The sequence below is a fragment of the Astatotilapia calliptera genome, chromosome 3 (assembly GCF_964374335.1).
Source record: "Astatotilapia calliptera chromosome 3, fAstCal68.1, whole genome shotgun sequence".
NCBI lineage: Eukaryota > Metazoa > Chordata > Actinopteri > Cichliformes > Cichlidae > Astatotilapia > Astatotilapia calliptera.
In genome coordinates this window covers 7,522,133-7,544,034 of record NC_137424.1, presented here as the reverse complement: position 1 = coordinate 7,544,034, position 21,902 = coordinate 7,522,133, and the positions used below count along the sequence as shown (strand labels likewise).

General features: G+C 41.0%; 1 long non-coding RNA gene across 1 annotated transcript; it reads right to left on the bottom strand.

The window, feature by feature from the left end:
* Positions 1-166: 166 nt before the first annotated feature.
* LOC145424897 (uncharacterized) lies at positions 167-2,426 on the bottom strand. Its single transcript, XR_013905733.1, has 2 exons — positions 638-2,426; positions 167-382 (listed from the first exon to the last, which is right to left on the bottom strand). It is a non-coding gene; the product is annotated as an uncharacterized LOC145424897 (long non-coding RNA).
* Between the last annotated feature and the right edge of the window lie 19,476 nt (positions 2,427-21,902).

Here is a 21,902-nt window from a genome sequence, read left to right as displayed (position 1 = left end):
GGGTCTCTGTGTGACCTCTCAGACTGTTTAACAGATCAGACACAAAGAGAATCAGAGCAGCTCTGTTCTTTAAAGACAAACATGAACCCACTCAGGTCACACTTTCCCCACAGATATGAGCATCACTGTCCTCAAACAGCAAATGACCAAGTCGAACATTTGGATCTTTTCTCTTTCATTGTTTTCTTTTTAATGAATCTTTGTAACAATCTGAGGATGTTTCAGGTCATATTTATCCAGGAAACACAAACATGTAAAGGAGTCATCACAGCTCTCTGACCTCGTTGCTCCAGGTTCACCACTGAAGACTGGATTTCGACGTTTGGACCGGTCACTCCTCACAGACGGACAGCTGGACCCTGCAGACTGTGACCTCTGACCTCTGCAGACACAAACATGATTGAAGCAGCTGTGATCACACAGACTGCAGATAATGCAGCTGTTTCCTGTCAGTAACATCCTCTTAGATTAGAGTTCAGCTTTTTACAGGAAAACTGGACAAAACTGATTTTTGTTACAAACTCATTTTCATTTCCTCTCAGCTCACAAACACAGTCAGACAATCAACCAGAGTCAACACTGATTATAATGTCAGTGCAGAATTATTTCTGTTACTCAGTGAGTTCAGCTCTCTGACCTCGTTGCTCCAGGTTCACCACTGAAGGCTGGAGGTCGACCTTTGGACCGGTCACTCCTCACAGACGGACAGCTGGACCCTGCAGACTCTGCTCTGTCCTCCTCTTCCTCCATCATCGTCTTCAGTCAGTCTGAGAGGTAAACCACAAACACTCAGTGAGTTCACATTAACAGGAGGAACTGAGTTACAGTCGCTGACCTCTGACCTGTCATGTGACCTAGAAACCAGGTCAATATGTCTGTAGGTTCAGTCATCCAGGTCATGTGATCTAAGGAGCTTGGAGAGAAAAGAGACGTCTTTAAGTTTCTGGAAGACGTTTCATCCGAGAAGCTTCTTCAGCTGTAAAACCAAACGGTGGAGAGTCCCAGATATTTAAACCTGAGAGGGAAAGAAAGCATGTCGCTGACCCACCACTGATGTTATTTCAAGGAGGAAACTGAGAGCCTTTGCACCAGGAGCACAAACATCAGCTCCAGCAATGATCCACTGATGTGTTTTTATTCCATGTATGAATGTTGTTATTGACAGAGATGACGTTTGTGTGTCAGTGATGCAGTGACTGTTGTTGTTACCTGTACAGGCTGGTTAGACTCTATGAAACAGATCATACAGATCTCTGCATGTTAGAAGAGACTATTAAAGGTCATGAATGAGACAAAGGCAGGGAGGCGTCCTTTACAGCTAAACAGCAGAGTGAGAGAACAGCCAGCACCTCTACATTTATCACATTATACAGCACATGTATGATACTGACAGGGATGAGAAGAATTTAGTGATTCTGATCCCATCATTGATATTACTTATTGATTCTCAGTAGCTCTGCTCTGACAGTCACCACCATCACTGAGCAGCATATCAAAGACATTTGTGCACATTAACTGCATGTTGTGGCTCAAATGTTTGTGCATGTTGGAGGCATTTCCTCTTTGTTGTGATCAGTGTTGGTCATTACTCAAAACAGTCATTATTACACATATTACACAGAACACTTTGATTAAAAGTAATGGAGTACGTTACTTCATTACTCCTCATAACATTACTTTGATGTTACTGTGTAAAATGAACAAATGAGCATGTAACAACATAAAGCTGAGGTACAGCCCCACACACCAACACAGATCCTGATGAGGTCACGTGATGTTTCTCTGAGTGTTTATGAACACAAATCAAAGATGAAACAGCACAAAGACACTTCAAAGTGATTCTACTGTAGAAACATGAACAGGTAGAAACCTGCAGCCTGACTGCTCATCACTTTGTTACCTGTTCAAGTTCAGCAGCAGCAGCTCACTTTATCACGGTGCTGGTCTGGGGTCAGTGTTTACTCAGCTTTAACTAGTGATGTGACGTTCTGTATCGAGGCTTCGAAGCGTGTGTCGAGTAATGGAGGGGGCGTTTCCGCGAAGCGCGTATCCAGGCTTGCTTCATTTATGGGAGGAGCTGAAAATGATGACGTCCGAAGCCTCGCTGCCCGGCTGTACCACGTGACTGGTTCAGGAAGCGGTTCGAACTTTGCCGCGAGCTATGACAGCGATATAAACCCCTCAGACAAAATGTGGGCGTTTGATGGAGAGTTGCGGTTAGTGAGAGTTAGAGACAGTTTAGAAAAAAAAAATCGCCTACGACCTGCCACAGTGGAGAAACTGTTTCTTTTTAACAAAAACCAATGATGTGTCCCCTAAACACTAATCACTGTCCTTGCCTCAATGTTACAAAAGCACAACCACTGTCCACACCTCACCTCACAGTATATGATCATTTCCATTTTAGGCATTTCCAAATAATCATGTTCCATACTGCCCATATAAATATACACAGTACACTGCATCACTACAATATACATGTTTTACACACTCCTTTTGTTGTTGACATTTACAGGCTGTGTGCAAAAAGGCCACACTCTTCAAATTCATCAGCTGCTCTGCTATCAGTCCACTAGGTGGAGCCTGAAGCACACACGATGCATTCACTGACACACACTGAGTCACTGTGACTGGAAGCTTCAGTCAGTCCAACACGTGTGAACATTTTAAACCTTTCAGTTGATGGACTACTTTTAATTAACTGCTTTAGCCCACTTACAATGAAAATTTAAAAAAATCTTGTTCATGACGTGTGTAGTATGTTAACACTATTGGAAGGAAAAAAAAAACTTGAACTCCAATTTTGAAAACACAACTTTCTTTAAATAAAGCTCTGACTTGTATTATGAGTCTGTGGTCTGGGAGAGAGTCTGTAACTCTGTCTGCAACATACAGTAAATAATGACCAATGTTGGTGATAGAGGATTTTTATTATGCAATATGATCAAGTATAATCAAATGTGCTTTATATTCAAATACAATATAATCAAGTGTGTTTTATTTTCTAGTGTTCATATATTTTCACGTAACTGAGTCTATTTGTTAACACAAACGCAATGTATTCTTTTTTAGTATCTGTGATGTCAGATAAGCATGATAAACTTCTGTATTCTTTACCCCAGTCTGAAAGGTCAGACAGGTTGAGATAATGCCTGAACTCTCCTCCTGTAACTGAAAAGAGGAAGTACTATGTAATCAGTTTCTTACCCTATAAATAAAGGAACAAGACATGCATTCTGTGTGTGTGATTTTGCTGAGAGGCACACACCCATGCGCATGTCTTAAAACTCTCTGATTTGGTCTGCAAGTGTCTTATTTTCTCTTACTTGTGAAAATAAATGTCAAAACCCCTGACAGTTGGGCAGTTAATTATATAGTTACTTCTTCAAAAAAGTAACTGAGTTATGCAAACAAAGTTTTTTGCAGCTGTTTACCTAAAAATGCAGCCAAGGTGTTTTTTTAAAATAAACATTTCAAACTATTTACAGAACAATCAGCTGTTCTGCATCAAATCTGATGCCACACAAATTATTTGTGCCGCTCCAAAAAATAATTCCTGTCCTCTATGAGATGAAGGAGAACAACAGCCTGATACCTGCAGGCCTGACAGCAGCAGATGTGTCACTGCTGTAACACCTGTAACACTCAGCAGTCGCCTCATTGTTCTGACACACACAACAACACTATTGACTACACTACACACTAACTACACACTAACTACACACTAACTACACACTAACTACACAAGATTTGCTCTAAACGCCTCAAATCTCTCACATCTCAAACACGCCGTCACTCCGTTTCTTAACAACTAAATGCCATGTTTTGATTGGTTTACTTTAATTTCAATTCAGGTTAGAATTCTTTTTGTGTGCGCAACACAGATTTTCTCTGCGCAGAGACCGTGCCAACAGTGCGCAATTCAGAATCAGAATCAGAATCAGAAAGGGTTTTATTGCCAAATGTTGAGCAGGTTTACAACATTAGGAAATTGCTGCGGTGCTTCAGTGCAAACAAACTGTCATAAATTGCGCTTAAATAGACATGAAAAAAATAAAAGCAGGAATAAGAATTAAAAGTGCTACGTAGAAAGATATGTGCATGAGATATACATGAGATATATACATGAGAATAAGAATTAAAAGTGCTACGTAGAAAGATATATACATGAGTGCAGGTGGTGATCAGTGCCAAACATGGAATGATGCAGTGACACAGCGTAGGGTCCTGTGTTTGTGGCGGGGACAGTCATACGGTTATTGTTCATGAGTCCAACAGCAGAGGGGAAGAAACTGTTCTTATGGCGAGAGGTTCTGGTGCGAATGGACCGGAGCCTCCTGCCTGAGGGGAGCAGGTCAAACAGACTGTGTCCAGGGTGAGAAGGGTCAGCTGAGATCCGAGCTGCACGCCCCAGTGTCCTGGAGGTGTACAGGTCCTGCAGAGATGGGAGTCTGCAGCCAATCACCTTCTCAGCAGAGCGCACAACACGCTGCAGTCTCTGTTTGTCCCTGATAGTGGCTCCAGCGTACCACACGGTGATGGAGGAGGTGAGGATGGACTCGATGATTGCAGTGTAGAACTGCATCATCGTCCGTGTTGGCAGGTTGAATTGCGCACGTGCGCAGCTTAGAGGGAACATTGCTCACAAGGTGACTACCAATAAAAATGAGTGTGCTTCACTGTCAGAGCTACGGTGATTCAACCAGTAGGTCGAATGACTTGATAATAAAAATGTTTATTTGATGCTTTGCATTGAGGCGCATTGTTGAATTTGCAGGGACACAATAACCACAGATCAGTTGTTCAAACCACTACAGTAGGGAGCCATGTTATGAATAATAATAATACTAATAATAATGTTAATTTAAGTAATTGTTTTTGACTGAACATCACATATAATGTAACAAGCAGTAAATTCAGGTTAAGTGCATTATCAGCATTTGGAGGAGCTCCTTATCCTTCACTGCTCACCTCTTACAAAGTGTTCACACAGTTTGCTAGCCTCTGTCAGCCTGCTAGCTATGCTAACAAGTCTACTACACACACTTGACTCGGTCACATGACAGACAGCAGAGATAGCTGCTCTGCTAGCTAAGCTAACTCATGTTAAAGGTCAAAGAAATGAGGCGATGCTGCTGGGAGTTACGTCACAGACTAGCAGAATTTAGTTATTCAGCATAATATTTAATCCTTATTATCTCCTCCTCTCACCTCTGTTTACATCTGAAAACAAGAAAATTTAGCCAACAGTTTATTAGCTTTGGTGAAATTATAAACAGGCATCAGCGCAGTCACCTATACTGTGCTTTAATGCTGGAGCAGCAGGAACACCAGTTAATCTAAAATCTCCTTTTCTCTCTGAAACAAAGTGACAGCAGGCTGAGTCAAAGACAGAAACCTTATTTAAACACCAAATATTCACTTCCTGATCCAGGATTCAAAGAGGACGTTGAACTTACTCAGCTTCTTCTTCCAATGAACGTCTTCACTCTGCAGCTCTCTGCTGTCTGGACCAGGTCTGTGTAGAAACAGAGAAAATCCTCTGCTTCTTCTCCGTCAGCAGTCGTCTGTGTCTGCAGGCTGCGTCACATTAAACACTTCACACCAGCAAAGACTCTGAAGCTCACAGGTCAAAGGTCAGCTGCTGCACCTTTTGTGATATTAATTTGATCAATAATTAACCTGCAGCAGGTTTCTGCTCCAACTCCAACACACAGAAAACAACCCTGAGAACGAATCAGATGGTGTGTGGGTGTGTCTGCAGGCTTCAATAGATGAGCATTAAACACTCAGCAAAGAGGCTGAAGCTCACAGGTCAAAGGTCAGCTGCCACACTGTATATAACAATTCACTTTTGAACAGTAGATAGCCTGTAGGCGTCTCTGCAGTGATAAACAGTTTACACATTAAACACTGAACCATAAAAGAAGCTTAAGCTGCAGCTCACAGGTCAAAGCTCAGCTGCTGCACCCAGTTATGAGTTTAAATAAATCATTAATCATGATCTTTTCCCTCTCAGCACTTTCACTTGGCCTTGGAGTGTTTTGACGGAGCTACACTGTATGTTTCAAATGTTGTAAATAAATTGGGAGTTAGGGCTGGGCAATATGGCCTAAAATCCATATCGCGGTATAATTTGAAGCATGTGCGGTAACGATATATATCGCGATATATTCTTTTCTTCTGTATAACATATTTTCCACACTATAAGGACTTACAATCCTTTAATTTTCTCAAAAATCAAGAGTGTGTCTTATGTATGAATTCTGGTTGTGCTTACTGACCTCGAACCGATTTGGGCGTGCAGAAATCTGTTAAAAAATGTTTTAGTAGAACTTTGGTAAGCTACGAAGCCGCATTGCTTGATGGATTGTCAGAGCATTACGGCTGCCGTGGTGAGGAGCTTCGCGGAGTAATCTGGGTCTAAAACTCTGTCCGCTTCAGGTCCCAAAGTCAAACGAACACTAAGAGTTAAAAACGGTCTAAATTCTTACATCTTTAATAAAATCATCAGCATTGCTGCTTTACCAGGTGTAACAATTAAGTTTAACATCCATGAAAACAGAATTTATTAAATTTAATGGAGTTAGAAGTTAACAGGAAGTTAGCTCGCTAGTTTCCACCTAAACATTTCATAGCATGTTCTGACTGAGATTTTTGAAACTAATTCAAACAGCTCTGCTGTCACTTCTAACATAAAGACAGGAAACTAAACAGCAGTGGCGTTTGCAGGGTTACTGAAGTTGGACTACCTGGTATATAATGTTGTGCTACGTGATTGCTAGCGACACAGCTATGTTAGCATAACATTAGCACAGTGAAGCTGGAGGATGAACCCCAACTTTTTTTCCACTCGATAAAAGTTAACGTGAGGGATTCTGGTGGTCAGGGACAAATGCAATCGCATAGCAGGATGCTGTACACGGGCCAAACTTCAGTCAGGAGAACAACTGAAATCATCCATCCACAATACGAGGTTAGTTATGATTCGTCTCGGAACTGAGGACGCCATCATCTACCTGCTCAATCGTGTCTACACCCATCTGGACCAGCCGGCGAGCACTGTGAGGGTCATGTTTTTTGACTTTTCCAGTGCTTTCAACACCATCAGGCCGACCCTCCTGGGTGATAAGTTAGCAGCGATGCAGGTGGATGCTTCTCTGGTGTCCTGGATTGTTGATTACCTGACAGGAAGACCACAATATGTACGTCTCCCACAGTGTGTGTCTGACAAGGTGATCAGCAACACAGGGGCACCACAGGGGACTGTCCTCTCCCCCTTCCTCTTCACCCTCTACACCACAGACTTCAGCCACTGCACAGAGACCTGCTATCTTCAGAAGTTTTCTGATGACTCTGCGGTGGTTGGATGCATCAGCAGGGATGATGAGACAGAGTACCGGGCTGTGGTCGACTCCTTTGTCACGTGGTGTGAGCAGAATCATCTGCAGCTCAACGTGGCAAAGACCAAGGAACTGATCGTGGACTTCAGGAAGACCAGGAAACACTTGACCCCTGTTTCAATCCAGGGGGTCAGTGTTGACATTGTGGAGGACTATAAATACCTTGGAGTACACATTGACAATAAACTGGACTGGGCTAAAAACACCACAGCACTTTACAGGAAGGGCCAGAGTCGTCTCTATTTTTTGAGGTGACTGAGGTCCTTCAACATCTGCCAGAAAATGCTGAGGATTTTCTATGAGTCTGTTGTGGCCAGTGCGATCCTCTATGCTGTTGCATGCTGGGGGAGCAGGCTGAGGGTCGCAGATGCCAACAGACTTAATAAACTAATCCGTAAGGCCAGCAATGTTGTGGGGATGGAGCTGGACTCCCTCAAGGTGGTGTCAGAGAGGCGGATGCTGTCCAAGATAAAGACAATGTTGGATAACACCTCCGACCCACTCCATGACATGCTGGTCAGTAACAGGAGCACGTTCAGTGAGAGACTGAGGTTACCGAAAAGCACCACTGAACGACACAGTAAATCATTCCTGCCTGCCTGTCTGTCTTGTCTTAATGTTGGTTTAAAATGGAGCACTGTAACAAAAAATAATTTCCCCCAGGGATCAATAAAGTATTCTGATTCTGATTCTGATTAATATACTGCAACAACATGGGAATAGAGCAGCTGCGAGAGAATTCAACATTAATGAATCAATGTTACGGAAGTGGAGGAAGTGCAGTTTTTGGCTTTCCCCGTATTTCAAAAGTGCTTTATCTCTTTGTTATGACTGTCGCCCGCCATAATTTGAAGAGGATAATGGTTGGTCGTGTCCAAATTCATGGGCTGCATCCTCCTGAGGCCGCATTTGTAGACCGATTACGTCACAGCGACGTGCCGAAGGCTGTCCAAATTCGTAGACTCCTCCGAATGCAGCCGACAAATGCGTCCTCCTTTTCCCCGAATTTGAAGGATGGGTCGGGTGTGTCCTTCGTGGCCTACCATATCCCAGAATTCATAGCGCGGCCCAGCCAAACTCCAGTTTCCAACAATGGCGGCCGCTACTAAGTTTTAAAATTACTCATACTAATCTTTCTGTGTCACAAAATAAACTTTTAACATATTTTCATGCGAGAAAGTAGCTGTGTAAACATCAAATATCTGCTCGGTTTATCAAGGTATCGCATATTTGCAAAAGTGCTTCGACGTTTTCGGAGACGTCTGCTACCCAGCTAGCCGGGAGCTCGAGGGTTACTGATGCGGCCGAGAACGGCACAACTCCCGGCACATCATTTTCAGATCACCGCGGACTATCGCTGCTCGATTTAAACGTAATGTATAAGTCACTTAGACAACCTAAAAATTTTATTGTTGGGCTTTTTTTCAGTGTTTTGTTTCTTCGTGAGTAAATCGGTTTGGCTAAGATTAAAGTTATTAGATTAGATTAGATAAAATAAAACTTTATTAATCCCCCGGGTGGGTTCCTCCTTGGTTTTTACACAGCTGACTAAACGTGAAACAGAAAACTGATTAAACAGAAGTATGAGACAGTCGAGAATTTACGCCAGTGTCCTGTTATATTTTAGATAGCAAGGAGCAGACGGCTGAGTTTATTAAACTCCACCGAGACAGCGGTGACGCTAATCTGAAGGCTAGACCATCCAATTTCACGGCCGTTTACTTCCGGCCTACTCGACCTTCTGAGGACCCGGCCCACGTAGACCGCGAAGGCTGGGTCCTCAGGAGGATGCAGCCCATGAATTTGGACACGACCAGCGTAGCCGCTGCGATGCTTTAGACCAAAAAAGGCACAGCTTGATGACATCATCAACATGCGCTATCGCGATAGAGCGATATATATATATATATATATATTAGGGGTGCAACGATATTCGTATCGATATTGAACCGTTCGATACAGTGCTTTCGGTTCGGTACGCATATGTATCGAACAATACAATTTTTTTCAATTTTTTTTTTTTTTTTTTTTGTGTCCCGTTTGGATCTATAGCCATCAGAATTGTTGTCTTGAGGCCAAGAAAGATGCCAAGAGGATTTATTTTAAGTGGATCATCATATTGGTCCATTTGATTGACCTTTATTATAATTATGAATTTATTTTATTTTCAGTTGCAAACGGGACAGACATGACTGTGGGATAGGACAGGGGGAAAGAATGAAAGAAAGAGGGGGAGAGAAAGAAAGAAAACCAAAGGGGAGAAAAAAAAAAGAACAATACAAAATTTGTAATTTATTTTATCAACTTTCCTTCTGACGATGCTGTCTGTGTTGAGCACTCAGTGAATCTGCATTTGACTACTCCGCCTAGGCTCGAGAGTGCAGCCTAGGCGGAGTAGTCGAACGCAGATTCACTGAGCACTCAACACAGACAGCATGGTCAGAAGGAAGAGCGCAGGGCAAGCTAGCGAGACAGAAGTGGACCTCCCCACCCTCATTCAGATCTGGCGTTTGGAATTATTTTGGTTTTCATGTGACGTATGACCCTGAAGGTAAGCGAGTCATGGACTAAAGTAAAACAGTATGTTGGATGTGCCATGCAATGTTCAATTACATGGGTGGGAGCTAGTGTGTTAGCGCAGTTAGCTCGTTAACGTGTTGGCCGTCTAGCCCCTCTGTATAGGGTAGCTCGTTAACGGAGATTTGCCGTGTTGTGGCGTTAAGGTTATTTCAACGAGATTAACCTGAAAGCACTAGTGGGAACACAACGAATATGACTGCACATTTACACCGACATCATCCTAGTGCAAAGACAAAAACAACAAGCATGCATGCTACAAACTTTAGCCGAGTCATTTAGACAGCTGTTAGCACAGGATTCTCCTTATGGAGACCTGATATGTTTAATATGCTGCTGAGAATATAGCCCAGAAGAAGCGGATAGTATAGCTTTTATTTTGGAAAGAGACATTTCTCTGTAATAAACTCTCTTTTCCAAAGATGAGTGATTCCTCAATCAGATACAGGGCTCGCAATATCGCTAGCCCGATGTCCCGGGGCTATCTCTGCCCTGCCTGTCGGGCTATTGTAGGAAGGAAAAATATATGTCAATGCTTTTGCATTCTTTCAGAAATGTAGCTGGGTAATTTTGTCATTGGGTGAGCCACTGTCAATATGTGACATATTGAAATCGTGTTTGAATTTGCGCTTGTTTTTTTGCTTTCACTTTGCAATCGCGCGAACTGTGTATAGAGAGCGACAGCACTGATCTGTGAGTGATGATAATTTGTGCACCAATTCCTCTGACATCGTCTTATTAATTGTTAGCTTACTATGCAAACATGACAAGTGAAATCTCCCGCAGCTTAAACATGTGAGAGGTTGATCGCGCAGAGAATCGCTGAGCTTATGTGAGTGCGCGTGTAAAAGCAGCAGGATATATATTTTAGTTCTGCTGAGCCAAATAAGACAGGTCAGGGTGAAGAAGTGACAGCCAAAGAAAAGCTTACCACAAAACGGAGAAGTTATGACAAATCAGACTATAAGGCAAAAAGAAAGTGCAGCTTTATGGTTTCATGGACAGAAGAATTTCTGTGGCTGCAATATGACGAGCTAAAAAACAACACGCACAAGGGTTAGGGTTAAATTTAAAAACTGTACTTTTGTGTTAAAATATATATTTATAATTTTAATAAATGACAAATTAAAAAGGCATGAACATTTTTTTTGTATCGAAAAAATATCGAACCGTGACACCAAAGTATCGAACCGAACCGTGAATTTTGAGTATCGTTGCACCCCTAATATATATATATTTATTTTTTTTATTTTTATTTTTTTTATTAGTAATATAAACATACAAACAAAATGCACCATATATTACAGATTCAGAGAATAGACCTTTCTTACATATTAGGAACTTTCATGCATAGTGAAAATAAAATACAAAGATGGGGTCACATAATTCAACAAATTATTAACTCACTAAATCAAAATCTTCTATAAAGGAAATAAAAGAAGCAGCCTTTTTCTACTTAACTAAAGTCAAAGATTTAACCAACAGGTTTAAGTCGTTTTTCCAGTAAGCTAGTGTTGGTTTAGTCTTAAAAAAACGACATTTATGTATAAAATGCTTGCACAAGATTAATAACACATTAACACCATAATTAGCTTTCTTTTCTTTCAAAAACACTCCAAACATTATCATATTTAGGGTAAATGGGGTAATTTGAATCCCACTGGAATAAAGCCAGGTATGAAAATCCAACCAAAATATTTGTATAAAATTGCACAAAAAGAATAGATGATCCAAATCCTCCTCTTCTGTTTCACAAAATGCACAATTACCTGTTTCTATTTTGAATCTATCACTAAGGAGTCTATTTGTCGGGTAAATTTTATTCAAGATTTTAAATTGGACTTTAGGGGGGATAGGGAAGGTGATATAATCAGTTCTTATTTTTTCAATTTCTTCCCTTTGGAAATCTTTTAATATGTAATTACGTCTAAGTACATTTGGAGAATAAAGACTCCTTAATGAAGATCTAAGAAACTTATTGTTGTATTTAACATCACAAAATCGAATACCATCTATATATAATTGCCTTAACTTGGGGGAGATGTCAGAATATATTATATCATTTACAACTATGTTTTTAAGTGACAATGGAATGGATTTTATAACCCGATTAAATTTACTTTTAGAACATTGGATATTAAACTTCTGGCAAAAATCTTGATGTCCTAGAACATGTCCTTCCTCATCTACAAAATGGGCAATTGCCCAAACACCTTTTGATAACCAATCTTGAATAAAAATAGATTTTCTGTTTATCAGCATATATCTATTGTTCCAAATTGGGCTATTATGTGGAGTGAAATTATGTTTAAATAACATTTTCCAATAAAGAAGGACCTGTTTATGGAATTCAGAGTTTAGCAGGTAGCTTAGTAATTTCAAAGTCACACTTTAGGAGAAAGTCGATACCCCCCAGTGTGTTGAAGACCTTATTTGGTATAAAAAACCAAATGGAGTGTGGATTATTTAGGAAGGATTTTAACCATTTAAGTTTCAAAACACCATTCATTACATCAAAATCAATTGCGTTTCCACCGCCTTCAATGTATGGTTTAACCAAATCATCTTTAGATATATAATGGCACTTATTCCTCCAAATAAAATTAAAATTCAAGCCATTAATTGTCTTAATAACTTTATTCGATATTGATAAAGAGTAAGCTGGATATATAAATCTAGATAAACTATCCATTTTGGTTAATAATATTCTTCCAAAAATTGTGATGTCTCTCTGTAACCATTTATTTAAGATTGTCTTACATTTGTCAACATTATCTAAAATATTTACTTTTTCTAAGACTTTGTGATCTTTTGAAATTGTGATGCCCAAATATTTTACCTCCTTCTTCACCTTTATATCGTACAGTGATTGTGAATTACACTCTTTTAATGCCAATAATTCACATTTATTTATATTTAACTTTAAGCCTGAAGCTTTTGAGAATGTAGTGATTATTTGTTTTACCAGGGGGATCTGATGTTCATTTTTTAAGAAAAGAGTAGTGTCATCTGCAAGTTGACTAATTATTAAAAGATTATCCATAATCTCAATTCCAACAACGCTGCTGTTTTTAATTAGAATTGCGAGCATCTCCACAACCATTATGAACAACAACGGAGAGCTTCCACACCCTTGCCTAATTCCTCTTTTAACGCTAAACCTTTTACCAGTGCCATAGCCTAATGACACAGAGCTATTTATATCATTATACAGTATATCTACACTGAACAAAAATATAAACGCAACACTTTTGTTACTGCTCCCATTCCCCATGGGTTGGACGTAGAGACCTAAAATTCATTCCAGATACACAATATAACCATCCCTCCCAAACAGTGGTCACAAATCAGTCCAAATGTGTGGTAGTGGGCACATCTGCTATATTGAGATAATCCATCCCACCTCACAGGTGTGCCACATCAGGATGCTGATCTGACATCATGAGTAGTGCACAGGTGTACCTCAGACTGCCCACAACAAAAGGCCACCCTGGAATGTGCAGTTTTTTGCGCTATTGGGGGTCTGGGGACCCAGAACCGGTCAGTATCTGGTGTGACCACCATTTGCCTCATGCAGTGCAACACATCGTCGCATGGAGTCTATCAGATTGTCAATTGTGGCCTGTGGAATGTTGGTCCACTCCACTTCAATGGCTGTGCGAGGTTGTTGGATATTCGTGGGAACTGGTACACACTGTCGTATACGCCGGTCAAGCACATCCCAAACATGCTCAGTGGGTGACATGTCCGGTGAGTATGCTGGCCATGTAAGAACTGGGACATTCTCAGCTGCCATCTGCCCTGAACAATGTGAACCATGATTCATCCGTGAAGCGCACACCTCTCCAACGTGCCAGACGCCATCGAATGTGAGCATTTGCCCACACAAGTCTGTTATGGCGACGAGCTGGAGTCAGGTCAAGACCCCGATGAGGACGACGGGCATGCAGTTGAGCGTCCCTGAGACGGTTTCTGACAGTTTGTGCAGAAATTGTTTGGTTGTGCAAACCAATTGTTCCAGCAGCTGTCTGGGTGGCTGGTCTCAGACGATCTTGGAGGTGAACCTGCTGGATGTGGAGGTCCTGGGCTGGTGTGGTTACACGAGGTCTGCGGTTGTGAGGCTGGTTGGATGTGCTGCCATATTCTCTGAAACGCCTGTGGAGACGGCTTATGGTTGAGAAATGAACATTCAATGCACGGGCAACAGATCTGGTTGACATTCCTGCTGTCAGCATGCCAGTTGCACGCTCCCTCATTGCTTGTGGCATCTGTGGCATTTTGCTGTGAGACAAAACTGCACATTCCAGGGTGGCCTTTTGTTGTGGGCAGTCTGAGGTACACCTGTGCACTACTCATGATGTCAGATCAGCATCCTGATGTGGCACACCTGTGAGGTGGGATGGATTATCTCAATATAGCAGATGTGCCCACTACCACACATTTGGACTGATTTGTGACCACTGTTTGGGAGGGATGGTTATATTGTGTATCTGGAATGAATTTTAGGTCTCTACGTCCATCCCATGGGGAATGGGAGCAAAAACAAAAGTGTTGCGTTTATATTTTTGTTCAGTGTATTATCTTCCTAAATTTATCCCCAAATCCAAATCGAGTTAGTGTTTCTAAAATAAAAGGATGTTCTACTGAATCGAAAGCTTTATAAAAGTCCAAGAAAAGAATAAAACTGTCATCACTAATTAGATCATTGTAGTCCAGTAAGTCTAAAACCAATCTGATATTATTATGAATGTTCCTGTCTTTCAAAAACCCTGATTGTGTCTCACTAATTATACTTGAAACCCCTTGTTTGAGCCTTGTTGCAACTGAGCTAGAGAAAATTTTATAATCTGTATTTAATAAAGTTATGGGCCTTAAGTTATCCAATTGTCGTTTATCTTTGTTTGGTTTAGGAATTAATGTAATTAATCCTTGTTTCATGCTAGACATCAATTCTCCCTTTTCAATACTGGCCAGTATAGCTTTGAATAAAATTTCCCGTAAGTCTTCCCAAAAAAATTGGAAGAAATTAACTGTAAGCCCATCTGGACCAGGGGATTTATTAAGTGCCATTTTCTTAACAGATGCATCTAACTCTTCAATTCTGAAGTCAGATTCACATAATTCCTTAAATGATTCATCAATTTTAGGGATCAGATTATCTATTTGATCAAAAAAGACATCACAATCTGCTTGGGAGAACTGTGAGGAGTATAAATTGGAATAGAATGTATAAGTTTCATTCTCCAAAATTTTAGGGTCGTCACATTCAATGCCATCAATTAACAGAGAAGATATAAAATTTCTTTTCTGTCTGCTCTTTTCTAAATTAAAAAAATATGAAGAATTTCTTTCCCCCTCCTCAATCCACTTGGCCCGTGAACGCACAAAAGCTCCTTCTGCTTTATTTAGGTAGAGCTGATCTAATTTAGTTTGCAACTCCATAAGTTTACTCCTTTCTTGGGTATTTAGATCATCTTTACTACAGCAATAAGTAATTTCTTGGAATAATTTACATTCATATTCTCTTTGCTTTTGACTTATGGTTTTACTGAATTGAATACTAAATTCTCTAATTTTGAATTTAATGAATTCCCATTTACTGGTATAGCCTACAATTAGATGATCAGCCATAATATCTTTTATAATTTTTCTGACTATGTCGCAGTAGTCTTCATTTTGTAAAAGTTTGGCATTGAACTTCCAATAAGTTCTTTTATTTGATTGTCTAATTTCCGATTCTAAGCACAGTTCAATAAAGCAATGATCAGATAGAGGTGCATTTGACATCACAACTTTTACAGTGTGCCTAAGAATGATGTCACTTCCTAGCCAATAGTCTATTCTAGATTTACAAGCTCCATTTGGTTTAAACCAAGAAAAGCTCTTAAATCCTGGATTTCTTACTCTCCAAATATCTGTCAAGTTGTTATTTATCAAAAAATCTATAATTAGGTTATTTTTTTGTGGTCTACCTGTCCTTGAGGGCCATCTATCAGTCCATTCATCAGGAGTCATGTTCCAATCACCACCCATTAAAATGTATTCTGTAGGGTATCGATCTTTAAGTTCAAAAATATTTGAAGTTATATCTTCTAACATAATTTTATTCTGACTTTCATTATTATATCCATAAACGTTGACTAAAATGAAAAACAAACTTTCAACTCTCATTACAGCAATCAACCAATGACCATTCAAGTCAGTCCGTTGTAGTACAAGATCCCCGGGAAAGTTATTGAATAAAATTGCTACACCCCCCGACCTCGTTGAGCCATGGCTAAACAGGATTTTGCTACCCCATTGGTTTGACCAAAAAGATACATCACTATCAGATGAATGAGTCTCTTGTAGAAAAATACAGTTTGATTTTTTACTTTTGCAGTACAAAAATAAGGCTTTTCTTTTAACAGATTCTCTTAAACCCCTAACATTTAAAGAACCAAAACAAATGTTAACATTCAACATGAACTATAGACAGAATATCACTCACCACGTGAGAAAAAGAAGGAAAAAAAGTACTAAATGCTGAGCTCCATAGACCGCTAACAAGTTTCCACTATTTCAGTTTTTGTCATTTTTAGTTCTCCTGTCTTTCCTCAACTTTGCGTCCATCAATGAAGGCATGTGGACCACGAAAGTAGGCTCGTTTACCCACACGTCTTGCTTCCTCCACCAGAGGCCATAGGCGCTGTCGATCTTGTATGTCCTCCTGCGGCAACATCTCTGCGAAACTGATGCCTTCTTGCTTGCAGGTTGAAGAGTCTTTGGTGCGCCTCCACAACTCTTCTTTAATTCGCCTCTGTGTGAATAGAATAATGATGTTTCTGTTTCTGCCATCAACTCATTTCCCTAAACGGTGGACAATATCAACGGCCTCTTCTAAGTTCAAGTCAGGGGCAATCTTCTGAAGCGTTTGCAAAACCTTCACTCTAATGTTTTCATCTTTGTCTTCCTTCATCCCTTTCAGTTTTAGGCACCACCTCATTCGGTAGCGCTCCTGTTCTCTCACTCTTCTTTTCAAGTCTTCATTGTCTTTAAGCAGCTGTTCATTCGCATTTGCCAGTTTAACAACTTTCAGTTTGCAATCAACTATCTCTGCAGCATTAAACTCTACAGCCTTAGCCAAGCTGGCAACCATAGCTGCACTTTGTCTGTTTTGTTCCTTGATATCCTCCAGTTGTGCTTCAAATTTTTTGTCAAGTCCCATAATGGCTTCAAAAATAGTTTTATTGGAGATATCGTCTTCCTTCTCTGAAGATTTTGTTCTTTTCTCCTCTGGCGGTTGTTTTGAAGGAGTTGGCGGCGCCGAGTCTGCTCCCCGTTCTCGCTTGTTTAAGCCCACGTTGGCAGCTTCAGTGTTAGCATAGCCATGGTCACTGACTTTAGCATGCGACGACGTCTTAACATTGGGGTTTGATGGCACAAATTGCAGCTTTGCATTCTTAATAACCTTTTGGGCATCCATAGTTATAATTCGAGTGGAAAGAGAATGAAGTTACTTAGTAAATTTTGCGGTCTTTCGGAGCTCCTGAAAAAAACACGACTGTTCAAGCCGCCATCTTGGTGCCTCCCGATAGAGCGATATAGTCAGAGGCCCTTTCTCAATTCTAAGTACGCAAGTATGTACTCGCGTTCTCGGCGAGACCGGATTTGCCGAGACCGCACGGGAGCACGGACTTGCCGGAAACGGGAGCACGGACTCGCAATTTGTACAATTGGAACACCGGCATACTTGATGATGTCACAGGTCCAGAGTTTTTACTGCCGTCCCCTCTTAATTTAACTGTGAGTAATATGTTATGAAGCTTAACTTTAATCACAGCCAAACCGGTTTACTCAGGAACAAATAAAACACTGAAATAAGCCAAACATTAACATTTAGAAGTGATCTAAGTGACTTATATATCATGTTTAACCTCAGTGGTGAAATCTCTATTAATAAAAATAGTGTACATGTACATACGTGTACATACCTTAATAAAAGGGGTGAAAACGATGTGCTGGGAGTCCGCTGTTCTCGCCGGCTCTAATGATCCTTGACCTCGCTGTCTGCTATGGAGCTGGCGGGTCACAGACGTCTCCGAAAACGTCGGAGCGCGTTTGGAAATATATGATATCTTGATAAATCGAGCAGATATTTGAAGTTTACACAGCTACATTCTCGCTTGAAATAACTTAAATGTTTATTTTGTGACCCAGAAAGAGTAATATTTAAAAGTTTTCAGCCCCGCTCGTCCGCCATTGCCGCGTTTGAGTTTTGGACGAAATGCATTCTGGGATATTTAGCTGTACCAAGTCCACACAACTCACCACCGATGCATGCTCGATAAAACGGGCGGAGCGAGAACTCGGCTTGATGCGTACTTCGAATTGGAACAGTACTTGGTCTCCGACTGATGACGTATCACGAGTAGACGAGAACGCAAGTACGCAAATTGAGAAAGGGCCAAAATCTCTATGTTATCTCCTGAGAACAAATAATATGATGTGGGTGTGTCTGCAGGCTTCAGCACTGTGAGCATCAAACACAATAAAAGACTCACAAGTTCCTGCTCAAAGGTCAGCTGCCTTCAGATCAATCATTAACCTGCAGCAGGTTGTGGCCTGATGTGTTTGTAAGAGTTTCACTTTCAGGAGGAGAAGATTTAAACGAGTCACACAAATGTGAACTACAAAGTCTGTGACACACAATTTAGTGCAAACTGCATGAAATCTGACCTGAAGAAATCCAGTCTTCTGCCTGTTGTGGTTGTGACAGCTGCTCGTAGGAGAGTTTGTTTGTAGGAGGTGGAGATGTTCTCAGATCAAGTGCGTAATCGTCTCTTTGTGTAGACGCTAAAAGCTGTGAGCCAAAACTCTCTGCTCTGAAACTCTTCACTCAGTCCTCACGCTGAGAGTTTAGAGGCTGAACTTCTTGTTCCTCCATAACACTTTTCATGAAACAGCAGAAATGAGCTTGTGTTTCTCAGCAGTGCGCACACAGAGAACCGATCCTCTCTGCTCAGTCTGAACAAATCAAAGTGAAACGTCAGTGAAAACACAGCTGCTGATCAAACTGTGTCAGATTAATGCCTCAATGTTTCACTGTGAGGTTAAAAAATACATAAAAATGATTTAAAGAAGTAGGAGGCAGATTTTCACAATAAGAGCACTTTGTTTTTAATTCAGTTAATGTCAAACTGTCATCAACACCTCTGTGTTGTCTCCGTCTCTGAGCAGATTCAGGCATTACTCAAATAATAAAGGCTTTTTTTCACTATTATACTTTTCATTAGTCTCCAGGTTGATGATTATAAACAGAATTATTAAAGTTTTTATCATTTCAGGCTGAAAATCAACATGAATTTGGTTCTAATCAAAGAAGCTCCTTTAATGTGTGTCATTAAAATCCTCACACAGGCTTAAAAAGGCGACATTAACATTAAAATAAATGAAAGAAGCTTCAGCTGAGAGCTTCATGCAGTCATCATCAGCAGCTCATAGCAGTCACAGCTCTTTATTACGCAGCTTTGCAGGATTTAAAGTGGCTGAAGTGTCAGAGTTTGTGTGAGAAGCTGCTTCATGGACAGCTGTACACACGTCTTTATTATTTCTTCATAAATCAAACACACAGGTTTGTCTGCAGATGATTTAAAGTGTGTCGTTGTGCAGTTAAAGCTGTTTGTGTGACGCCCTGACCTCCTGTGAATGAAACAGCCAATCAGATCCATCAGAGAGAGAGCAGGAAGTGTTGTGTGTTTGTGACAGAACAAGGAAACAGTGATGATGATGATGAACATAAAGGTCCTCTGATGTTTCCTGTTACAGTAACGCTTGTTCATCTGTTGCTCTCCTACACTTTCCTATAAATAAAGGAGAAAAAGTCCGTTTAGTTTCATTTCCTACAGCTCAGAGTTACACTTCACATTCCTGCTGTCACATCAAAAAGCTTCACTTTGGTCCAACATCTACATGTTAACATGAAACACAGACAGACTCAGAACATCTGGAACATCTGCACTTTGACCCAAACTGTTATAGCCAGGATATTTTATTTTATTTATTTATATTCTGCCTATTAGCTTAGCACAACAACAACAACAACAAAAAGGCGCTCTCTCACCCAGGAAACACGCAGAGAGAGAGAGCATCACCCTGTAACCATGAACCATGGTAACCGTAATGCTGCCGACTGGAACATAAGAACATCACAGCTGTCAATATATATATATATATATATATATATATATATATATATATTGCAGCTGGATAGCGTAGTGGTTAGACTACACGCCTTTGGAACAGAGGATCGCAAGTTCGATTCCTGCCTGGGGCGTCTGTATCCAGTAAGGGTCCTAAGGCTAGACCCCCTATGCTAAGCAAGCCTACCGCAGACATGAGCGAGACAGATAAATATGAAGGCATGCCGGCTCGGACGTCGCCCGGATCAACAAGGTCCGCGTCAGGTGTTGAGGAACCAGGGCACCCTGACGAAAAGTGGGCTACTGGAACAAGAAGGCATCGGTGGGCAAGGGACGATCGGAGCACTAGGTGCGGTGACTCCCAAGATAGGCGAGTGGCTCCAGCAGATCCCGGGAACAACATCGGAGATCTCTGTCCAGAAGAGCGCAGTCCTGGGAACAGCTAAGATACTGCGCAGGACCCTCAAGCTCCCAGGCCTCTGGTAGAGGACCCGAGCTTGAAGGATAAACCGCCCGCAGGGGCGTGCTGGGTGTTTTTTTTTTTTTATATATATGCCTCTCCCCACCGCAGGGAAAAGGGTAACACCACCTGGGTCTGGGTGCAGTTCCCCCCTCCAGGGGCAAGGGTACCTAGACCCGGTTCGTAGAGTACGCTTGGGGAGTGTGATCGTGTATACAACGTCTCTTTATGTCTGTCTCCACGTTGGTTGAGTGTGGAGTAAGTGCACATGAGAGCATGAGGGTGGGAATGGATGTTTGTATCTGTGTGTTCCTGTATGTCTGTGTCTATATGTCAGGTTGGGTATCAGACGCCACCTCTCTGGGGACATCTCGGGCCCTCCAAGGTTTGGAGGCCTATCTCCACCCACCACCACTTCCCCTGCCAGTAATTACTGGCAGGGGAAGTATTTAGTATTTAATATTTAGTATTTACTGTCATATTCCCATATATCATTGTGATGTTGTTTATTCTATTATTCTTGTTTTCTTCTGCTTGTTTTCTTTTTTTTTTCTCAACAGGTGATCCAGGTGATCGATAGATGCATTTTTTTTCTGCCCGTTCTGTTGGTTTTTGTTTTTTGCCCTTCTCCCCCGTCCCTCTTCTCAGCTGTTTCTCTTTCCCTCTTTCTTTCTCCCCTTCTTTCCTCCAGTCAAGTCTGTCCCGTATTCAGCAAGTGAAAATAAAATAAACAATAAAAGGTGAATCAAACGGACCATTATGGCAAGGCTGGGATGGTCAATTTGGTAAAGTAAATCCGTTGGGCATCTTTCTTTGCCTTTAGACAAGAATTCAAAAGAGCCAAACGGGACAGGCAGAAAAAAAAAAATTTCTCCCCTGTTACATTCACATTTTCTCCAACATTCTCTCAACAACACTGTAATTTCATCATCAACATATAGCCTGTAACTACAGTTTTCTTCATACAAAATCTCAGTAATCCTGTGGTAGAGAAACATCATTAAGTTGTGTCCTGCTGTAAATCACATGATCAAATCACATGATTAACCATCGGCTGTAAAAAGAAATGTAAATGTTAGCGCTGCGCAGGTGTATACACTCTTTCAGTAATCTCTGTGAGCAACACAAGGTAGTGAATGACACACACATGGTAAATTCACAGACACAGAAAAATTTAAACTAAAAAGGTTAAATTTTCAGAGTTCACATAGTCATGTGACCCAAGTTTCCTCCTCTGGTCTCCTTCTGCTCCTGCAACAGAGACACACACAGAGATACATC